Genomic DNA, 9,424 nt, shown 5'->3' on the forward strand with positions numbered 1-9,424 from the left:
ACCTGTGTGTATACAAGTGTCTGTTTTTTATTCTGCAACAATTCCCATAGTCCTGTATATTCTGCCTCCTCAGGAAGACATCTAAAAATTATTGCCAACGCTCTCAGCTAGTACCACATCCTACAGGAAGGAGTTCCACATTCCCCATTTTTACTGCTTTAACAGTAAAGAACCCATTCTGCAATCTAATGCTAAATTTCCTTTCTCCAAGATTAATTCCTATGGGTTAAATATGCTAGTTGGCAGGTCTAGAAAGGCGTGGTCAATGTTAAAATTTGTGAATATCCTTACAATGAATGTGGATACCAGAAATCTCTCTGATGTGTGGTGGCTCGCTTAAATACTAATTTCCTCTAACCTTAAATCATGAGAGTGTCATCTGAAGTCAGCTTTGATATAGTTGTACATTGTAGTCATATTCCCTCTTAAAGCGGACCTTCAGTCATTTTTTTCAACTTTCCATCTATTAAATCTTCTGCCCTTGTTTTAACTTGATAGTAAAAGTTTTTTTTCTGCCAGTAAATACCTTATACAGCCTACTTCCTCTTTTGTCTAGTCATTAGACTAAGCTTATGACATCATGCACAGCGCACTCACTCTGGTGAGAGTTTGCCAGGAAGGGAGGAGGGATGAGTCATAAGAGGGCCAATGAAAGCTGCAGAGCTGGAGGTGTGCCTCTGTCTGTGTAAATCCAGGAAGTGAACAGGCAGCAGCTTCAGCTGCCTACAGTTAAAATGTATGCAGCCAGACTCAAGCATATTTGGCAATTACAGAATCACAGTATACAATGCTGTGAAAAAGTATTTGCCCCCTTTCTGATTTTTTTTCATATTTGTCACACTTAAATGACTCAGATCAAACTAATTTTATCATTACACAAAGATAACACAAAATGCGGTTTTTAAAATGGTTTCATTTAAGGCAAAAAAGCTGTCCAAACCTGCCTGGCTTTATGTGAAAAAAGTAATTGCCCCCTAAACCTAATAACTGGTTGTGCCACCCTTGGGGGCAACAACTGTAATCAAGCATTTGTGATAACTGGCAATGAGTCTTTCACATTGCTGTGGAGCAATTTTGGCCCACTCTGTAGAATTGTTTGAATTCAGCCACATTAGAGGGTTTTCCAGCATGAACGGCATGTGCAAGGTCATGATACATTGGATTTAAGTCTGGGCTTTGACTAGGCCACTCCAAAACCTACATTTTGCTTTGTTTGAACCATCTAGAGGTGGACTTGCTGTTGTGTTTCGGATCATTGTCCTGCTACAAAACCCAAGTGCACTTGAGCTTGAGGTCACAAACTGATGGCCGGATATTCTCCTTTAGGATTTTCTGGTATTTTGGTATTCATGGTTCCATCAATTATGGTAAGTTGTCCAGGTCCTGAAGCTGCAAAGCAGCCTCAGACCATCGCCCTACCACCACCATGTCTGACTGTTGGTATGATGTTCTTGTTATGAAATACTGTATTCGTTTTGTGTCAGATTTAACAGGACACACACCTTCCAAAAAGTAAAATTTTTGCCTCATCGGTCCACAGAATATTTGCCTAAAAGTCTTGGGGATAATCAAGATGTTTTTGGTAAATGTGAGATAAGCCTTTGTGTTCTTTTTGGTCAGCAGAGGATTTGGCCTTGGAACTCTACCATGGAAGCCATTTTTGCCCAGCCTCTTTCTTATTGTTGAATCATGAACACTGACCATACCGGAGGCAAGTGAGGCCTGCAGTTCTTTAGGGATGTTGTTCTGGGTGCTTTTATGACCTCCTGGATGAGTTGTCGTCATGCTCTTGGAGTAATTTTTATAGGCCAGCCACTCCTGGGAAGTTTCACCACTGTTCCAAGTTATCGCCATTTGCGGATAATGGCTCTCCCCGTGGTTCACAGGAGTTCCAAAGCCTTAGAAATAGCTTTGAAACCCTTCCTAGACTGATACATGTACATTACTTTGTTTCATCTGTTCTTGAATTTTTTTAGATTGTGGGATGATGTGTGGCTTTTTGTGATCTGTTAGCGTGCTTCACTTTGTCAGGCAACTTCTATTTATGTGATTTCTTGATTCAACAGGTCTAGCAGTAATCAGGCCTGGGTGTGGCAAGTCAAATTTAACTCAGCTTTCCAAAAAAATTGCGGTTAATCACAGGTCATTCATGATTCCGCATGGGAGGGGGCAATTACCTTTTCACATCCCTTAATAAATAAAATAATTTAAAAACTGCATCTTGGATTTACTTGGGTTATCTTTGTGTAATATTAAAAATAGTTTGATGATTTGAATCATTTAAGTGAGAAATATGAAAAAAAAAAAAAAAAAAAAAAAAAAAAAAAAAAAAAAAAAAAAAAAAAAAGGGCAAATACAATCCAATCATGCGCAAGCAAAAATGCAGTTTTTTTTTTTTTATTTTCCTTGCATGTCCCCCTCAGATCTACAGCGACTGCACAGTGGATTTGCCTTTAGTAAATAACCCCCAGTGTGTCAGAATGTAAACAGAGCTGCAAATGCCCACCTTAGTGTACATTCTACAGGGGACTGCAAAAATGCAGGCAAGCCCTGCCCGTTTGCAATTTATTTTTCAACTTTAGTTTCACTTTTATAGAACAAGTATAATAAAGAGAATCAACCTGTGGAAAAAAATAATAAGCTCATTTGGCTGCACTTCTGTGGCTCACAGGAGTGCAGAATTGCACTCCTATGACCCATTTTTAGCTGACAGCAGGCTGGAGCCCACTGTTGGATGAGGTCACAGAGCCAGGCTAGGCAAAGATCGCAACCATATGGCCGGGATACACCTAGGAGCCTGGTCCGGCACCTGGCTTAACCTTTCAGCGAGGGTGGAAGCAGAGCAGGTAGTGGTGACTGCCTGCTCTGCTGGTGACTGCATAAGCTTTCTGCTCATGGAGCTCTGAGAGCCAAGTGATCAGCTGTGTTTGATCACTTGGTTCTCAGTGTTAGAGACGGCAGGGGACCGATGCTGCATCCACCTAGGTGAATATGATTTCTGAAAAAAAATAAATAAAAACCTTTAAATGCTCAAGAATACATTTTTAAAGTGAGGTCTCATTTCTCAAGGTTTAAAGCGTGTGTAAACCTAGAAACAAAAAAAATGTACTAAATTAAAGCTTACCAGTCCCTTGATGTGGTGGCTGTAAATACAGAAAGTAGCTGTTGATCCTGCTAGAAATGCAGTGTTCCTGTGACTTCACGTGAGCTGAAATGCAAGCAAAAACAAGGTCATATTTCTACTGTAAAGCTATTAAATCTCTCCCGTGTCTTGTCTGTCTTTGTTAATATCCAATATTTAAAGTAGTGGACATAAAACAAACAAGCCTGGGTATCAACCATGGCTCCCTTTATAGATAGTTGAGGAGTGAGCGTAGCCACCCTGGAAAAGGAAGTGTGTCATTTGCAAGATTATCAGGTGAAAAAAATTGAGGAAAAAAAAAAAAACCACAACGCACCCAAATCCATCACAGCCACCACATCCAAGGACTGATAATCTTCAAACTATTACATTTTTTGTTTCTGGGTTTAGAGACCCTTTAACCACTTCTGGACCACCCACTGTCGTTATACAATTGGTATTTTGAAGAGGAATATCGTTATTCTGGCAGCAGCTAGCTACCATAACCCCGGTATTCTCTTCAGCGGGCGGTCTGCTTCAAGTTAAAAAAGTGGTCTCTGCGACAAATTCCCCACGAGATCACTTTTAAATCGTCGGCGGAAGAGGGGACCCCCCACCCCTGCCGCTTACCAGAGCTGTCGGCAGCGGCGATCCGATCTTCTCTTGTGTGACATGGAGACAAGTGAGGGGGAAGATGGCCCCCACCCGTCTCCATATCAATGCGATGTCAAAACGTCACTTCCGCCCATAGCTCTTAAAAGGGCCTTTTTTTTTTTTTAATTGCATTTTAGTGTAAATATGAGATCCGAGATCTTTTTGACCCCAGATCTCATATTTAAGAGGTTCTGTCATGTTTTTTTTCTATTACAGATGTTTACATTCCTTGTAATAGGAATAAAAAGTGACAATTTATTTTTTTAAAGAACAGTGTTAAATTTTTTTTTTTTAATTGCGCCCCGACGAGCTTGCGTGCAGAAGCGGACGCATACGCAAGTAGTGCCCACATATGAAAACGGTGTTCAAACCGCACATGTGAGGTATCACCGCGATCGGTAGAGCAAGAGCAATAATTCTAGCCCTAGACTTCCTCTAACTCAAAACAGTAAAATCTTTTTAAACGTCACCTATGGAGCTTTAAGGGTAAAAAGGTTGTCGCCATTCCACTGGCGGGCGCATTTTTGAAGCATGACATGTTGGGTATCAATGTACTTGGCGTAACATTATATTTCACAGTATTGGGGAAAAAAAAAAAAAAAAAAAAAAAAGGGGAACCCCCAAAGGAAGTATAATGTTTGGGAGTTCTAAGTAATTTTCTAGCAAAAAACCTGTTTAACTTGTAAACAACAAATCTCAGAAAGAAGCTCGGTCCTTAAGTGGTTAAAACAAACCAGCAGATATCTTAGAAGACCATAGCTGCCATATAGGCTGCACAATACTCCAGTTTGGCCGATACATGCACACTGCTAACAGAAACGGCACAAATAAATCCCAGTAAATAGAGAAGCAATCAAAACAAACATGTGCTGACTTTACTAAATAGGAATGTCCAGCGAAATGGCCTAGAAAGTACACTTGGTCATGTGCTGTCTATGACTGTATCGGCCTTACCATTTGGAAACTTACCAATGAAGCTGTCATTGTAAAAAATAAACTTCCAAAAAAGTACAATTTTTAAAGGGGAGTTATTTTGCGAGTAATTAAATCTGAACTGGTCTACCCGCTCCCAGGCAATAAAAAAAACAAAAAAAAAATTTTTTTTTTTTTTTTAAAGGCGTTATAGTTTCAGTAAAACCTTGGTTTGAGTGTAACTTTGATCGCATTTTGCAAGACAAGAAACATTTTTAAATACATTTTGACTTGATATATGAAGTAGCGTCATGTCACAAATGAGTATAAAAAGAGAAGAGAGGTGCCTCTTAGTGTAGCCATATGGTTACATTTAATGGAGGTACAACATTTAGCAACATATTGCTACACTTAAGAGGCGTCTCTTTTATACTCTGTAGCTCCTGCTGGATTTTGCTTCTAATCTCCTTGTGGAGGCTTCCATTTGTGGATGGACATTTCAAGTCTACACAACCCATCACATTCCTATAATCTTTTTATAAGGACTATAAACTGAAGGACTTATAAATAAATGGTTGTGGAAAAAAATCATTTGAGTTTCCATTATTTCTTATGGGGAAATTCGCTTTGATATACAAGTGCTTTGGATTACAAGCATGTTTCTGGAACAAATTATGCTCACAATCCAAGGTTTTACTGTACTTACATTGCTGGTCCAGCATGTACTCTGATCTCTGCAGAGAGGGGTACTTTTTCGCAGAACCCCCAGTGTGCGTTCAGGGCTGTGCACCCACACAGATGTATAACTGGGAGCAGCAGTTGCATCCCAATTGACATGAATGGAATTGCCTGCATGGGGATGCACAGATCACCTCCGAGCGGGTAAACATGGGCTTCAAATGGGTAGTACATCCATGTGAACAAGGCCTTAAAGAAGAGACAAGAACAGTTGAATGCACACAAAGGGGTTTCAAATAACCGGTCACTTTCTTTAGACCAGAACGGCAATAGGCAAATAGCACTTTCAGAAGGACAGGTCAACACTGGCATTCTCCATAAAGATCTAAGACTAGGTTTCCTTTATAATAAAGAATGATGTTCCCATCTACACAAGATAATCCTGGCCACTCATTTCTTGGCTTTCTAACGAACATGCAGAACCATACACTTAGTTACTGTAGGAAGAATAACAGGATTTAAATCCACTCAAATAGTGTTTACATTTCCAAAATGCTGATGACTATTAATGGGTTAAACCGTGTTTGGAATGTGTTGTTCCCTCTTCCAGAGATTCAGTCCTGCAGCTTTTTGAAGTTAATGTGGCAGAAAAATAACCACGGCTATTCAAAATGATAAAACAAACCTTGCTTGTTCAGCCATAAATGTCTAGTGACAACAAAACAATCTCTGCAAGTCATTACAGCACTCATTTTACAACACCACATTTAAAATATTAGCAATATTATCTCCATCTTTTCTTTAATGGCAGGGGGTACCTTTTTATGACAACTACCCATTCCCACGAGGTGAAAATAAGGCCCCTTTCACACTGCCGTGGCTTAAAAGTTGTGTGATTTTGCCACGATTTTAGGGAATGTCTGTGTAAACTCGAGGTCTATGGACCTCAACTCGCATCAAAGTCAGACCAAAGTAGTACATGGACGACTTGAAGTCGCACAGATATGAATGGTACTCATTGGAAGTCATGGGGTACGACTTGTCATGCGACTTTGCAGTCCCAAGTCGCACAAGTGTAAAAGGGCCCTTACTCAAATATGATCCACCCACCCCCAGCCTAAAACTCCCAAAGGACATGTCACACATCCCAGGAGGCTGCGGGACCAATCAGAGATCACGCACATGTGTAGTGGGGAGGTGGCTGTGAATCAGTAAGAAAGTAAGGCTTTCACAGCCAAGATCCCAAGAGCTATAAATAATCAGCCTGAAAGAGGACAGCTCTGGATTCAAACGCCTGTTTTTACGATCCCCTCCCTCACCACCTGGATGCATAAACAAGGCCTAAATGTGCAGAAATCTTTAAATGGATCCTAAAATGTATTTATATCCAAAACTTTTAAAGCATTTGTTACCCTAAAACTTCATATTCCTCACATGTGCCTGCGGTACCAATGTACTTGTATGAAAAAGTCTATTCTCTTTGTATTGTTTCCCTTCTGTGAAATCCCTGCACCCAGAAGGTATTTGGACTCAATGCATAGAATGTGAGGAGGAGGGAGGACTGCCTATGACCCCAAGAACACCATCCCCACCGTCAAACATGGAGGTGAAAACATTATGCTATGGGGGGGGGGGGGGTTCTGCTAAGGGGACAGGACAACTTCACTGCATCAAAGAGACGATGGACAGGGCCATGTACCGTCAAATCTTGGGTGAGAACCTCCTCTCAGCCAGAGCATTGCAATTGGGTCATGGATGGGTATTCCAGCATTACATTGATCCAAAACACATGGCCAAGGCAACAAAAAGAGTGGTTTAAGAAGAACAACATTAAGGTCCTGAAGTGGCCTAGCCAGTCTCCAGACCTTAATCCCATAGAAAATATGTGGAGGGAGCTGAAGGTTTGAGTTACCAAACATCAGCCTCGAAACCTTAGCGACTTGGAGAGGACCTGCAAACTGGAGTGGGACAAAATCCCTCCTGAGATGTGTGCAAACCTGGTGGCCAAATACAAGAAACGTCTGACCTCTGATTGCCAACAATGGTTCTGCCACCAAGTACTAAGTCATGTTCTGCGAAGGGGTCACTCATTAAAATGCAAACCAATTTATAACTTTTTTGAAAAGCTGTATGGTCTTATAGTTAGACTAGGGTAGATTTGTGAACATAGCCTCCCTTGCACACAGGTGAACCATTCCATCAGCTGCCTTGGAAGCAAGTCCTCAAAGATATTGAATAGGACCCGAGGGTCACAAAGTCAATGGCTGTTCTTATAGAAGCATGCATGCATGTTTTGTATACTTATCCATCCAGTAGTTCGTGGAAAAGTAAAGCAAAAGTTCTCATGCAGGGGAACATGCTCCCTGGATACACATGACTGTGAACCAACGGATCACCAATGGGACAGAGAGAGAATGCAGATGCCAGATACACTTGACTGGTTTCGCCGGGCACAGGCCAGCTGCTTCAGAGGCAAAGTGGTTTGGATCCATGCACCCACCCCTGTCTGCATGTCAGATTTTTGACAAGTGACTGTCTGTGCAGCCGCTGCATCCACTTCTATGGGCTGCCTGCGCACAGCTCCAAGGTGGATGCAGAGTCAGAAAAAGCAGCTCAGCACAGAGGACGGGTCTCAGCGCCTGTATGAATGAGCCCTAAGGTGGATAAAACATGGGGAGAATAGGCATGAACAGCATTTTTTTTTTTTTTTTTTTCGCTTGGCATACAATTAAAAGGTTGATAAAAAGCCTTAGTTTCAGAAGTGCTCACGTTTTTAACAATCACTGTACACAATTTCTATGTAGCAGAACAAACCTCCCCCCCCCCCCCCCCCCACATGTACTGCATACATGTATAGCTCATCTAGGCAAAGAAGAATATGGCAGGTCTCAGAGATACAGAGAAGCCAAGGAGTAATGTCTGGTATACATGATGGGATTGTATGCCAATCTCATATGGAAAATGAAGAAGTTACAAAAACCTCTTGTACGACAGAACAAAGATTCGGAAGTGATGTAATGTATTGTATTGTCAAACAAACTGCACTGGTTAAAACAAAAATCCTACGATCTGCTATTGTATGAGAAGAATTTTCGGGTTTGTTCCATCAGATAATATCATATGAACAGTCGTGATAAGCTCTCAAAAGTGGTGTATGAACGATCAGATTATCACACGATCGATTCAAAAGCGGTATTTTTTGTACGGATGTTCTGATCGTGTGTATGGGCCATGAGGGCAGATCTCTCACTGTCCATCCATGTTCTGCCAGTCTCCAGCTATTGGTAAAATGCATATGGACAAAATCCACTATCGGAAGTAACTGAAATTGTAACTTGTATAACCAGAGTGGTACTGTGGATACAAAATTAGCACATGTTCCACGTCCTAATTAAATAGAAATTAATAGAGCATTGAACTTGGACTTTTTAGGCACACCAGTATAAAAATATTAAAATTTAAATGTCTGTATTACAGACATTTTAATATTGTGTACTGGTGTGCCTATAAAGTTCAATGCTCTATTATCAAAATCCACTACCAGTGGTGTCAACTAAGCAAGGATTAGAAACACAACCACAATAAAAAAAAGGAAAAAAAACACCACACACACACGTACATTGTATATAGAGCAAACAATATAGACATTTCAACTAAAAAAAAAAAAAAAAAAAAAAAACACAAATAGTAAAGTCGTGTCAGAATTCAGTACAGAGAGGCCCGAAGATGCAACCTCACAGATAATCCATCTGCCTAAAATATATCATCTTTCAGTAATGTTCACTCTTTTGGAGTGCATTAAAGACCACATAAAGTTAGTGTTAATATAAAAGGTATCAGCAGTTAATTATATAATCCAGAAATGTGTAGAACTTACCACCATTAGCCTCCCCTGCTGATATCTCGGATTGCCCCAGCTATTAGTGTTCCTCCCCCAGGCTGTGCAATGAGGCTGATGTCACAGAGCACTCCCTAATAAACACAAAGGCCGAGCATGCGGCCACCAGATCTCTAATCTGCTTGTCGCAACCGTTCTAACCCAGAGGAAGCTTTGAAATA

This window comes from Aquarana catesbeiana, linkage group LG05 (assembly GCF_042186555.1).
Source record: "Aquarana catesbeiana isolate 2022-GZ linkage group LG05, ASM4218655v1, whole genome shotgun sequence".
In the NCBI taxonomy this organism is placed as follows: Eukaryota; Metazoa; Chordata; class Amphibia; order Anura; family Ranidae; genus Aquarana; species Aquarana catesbeiana.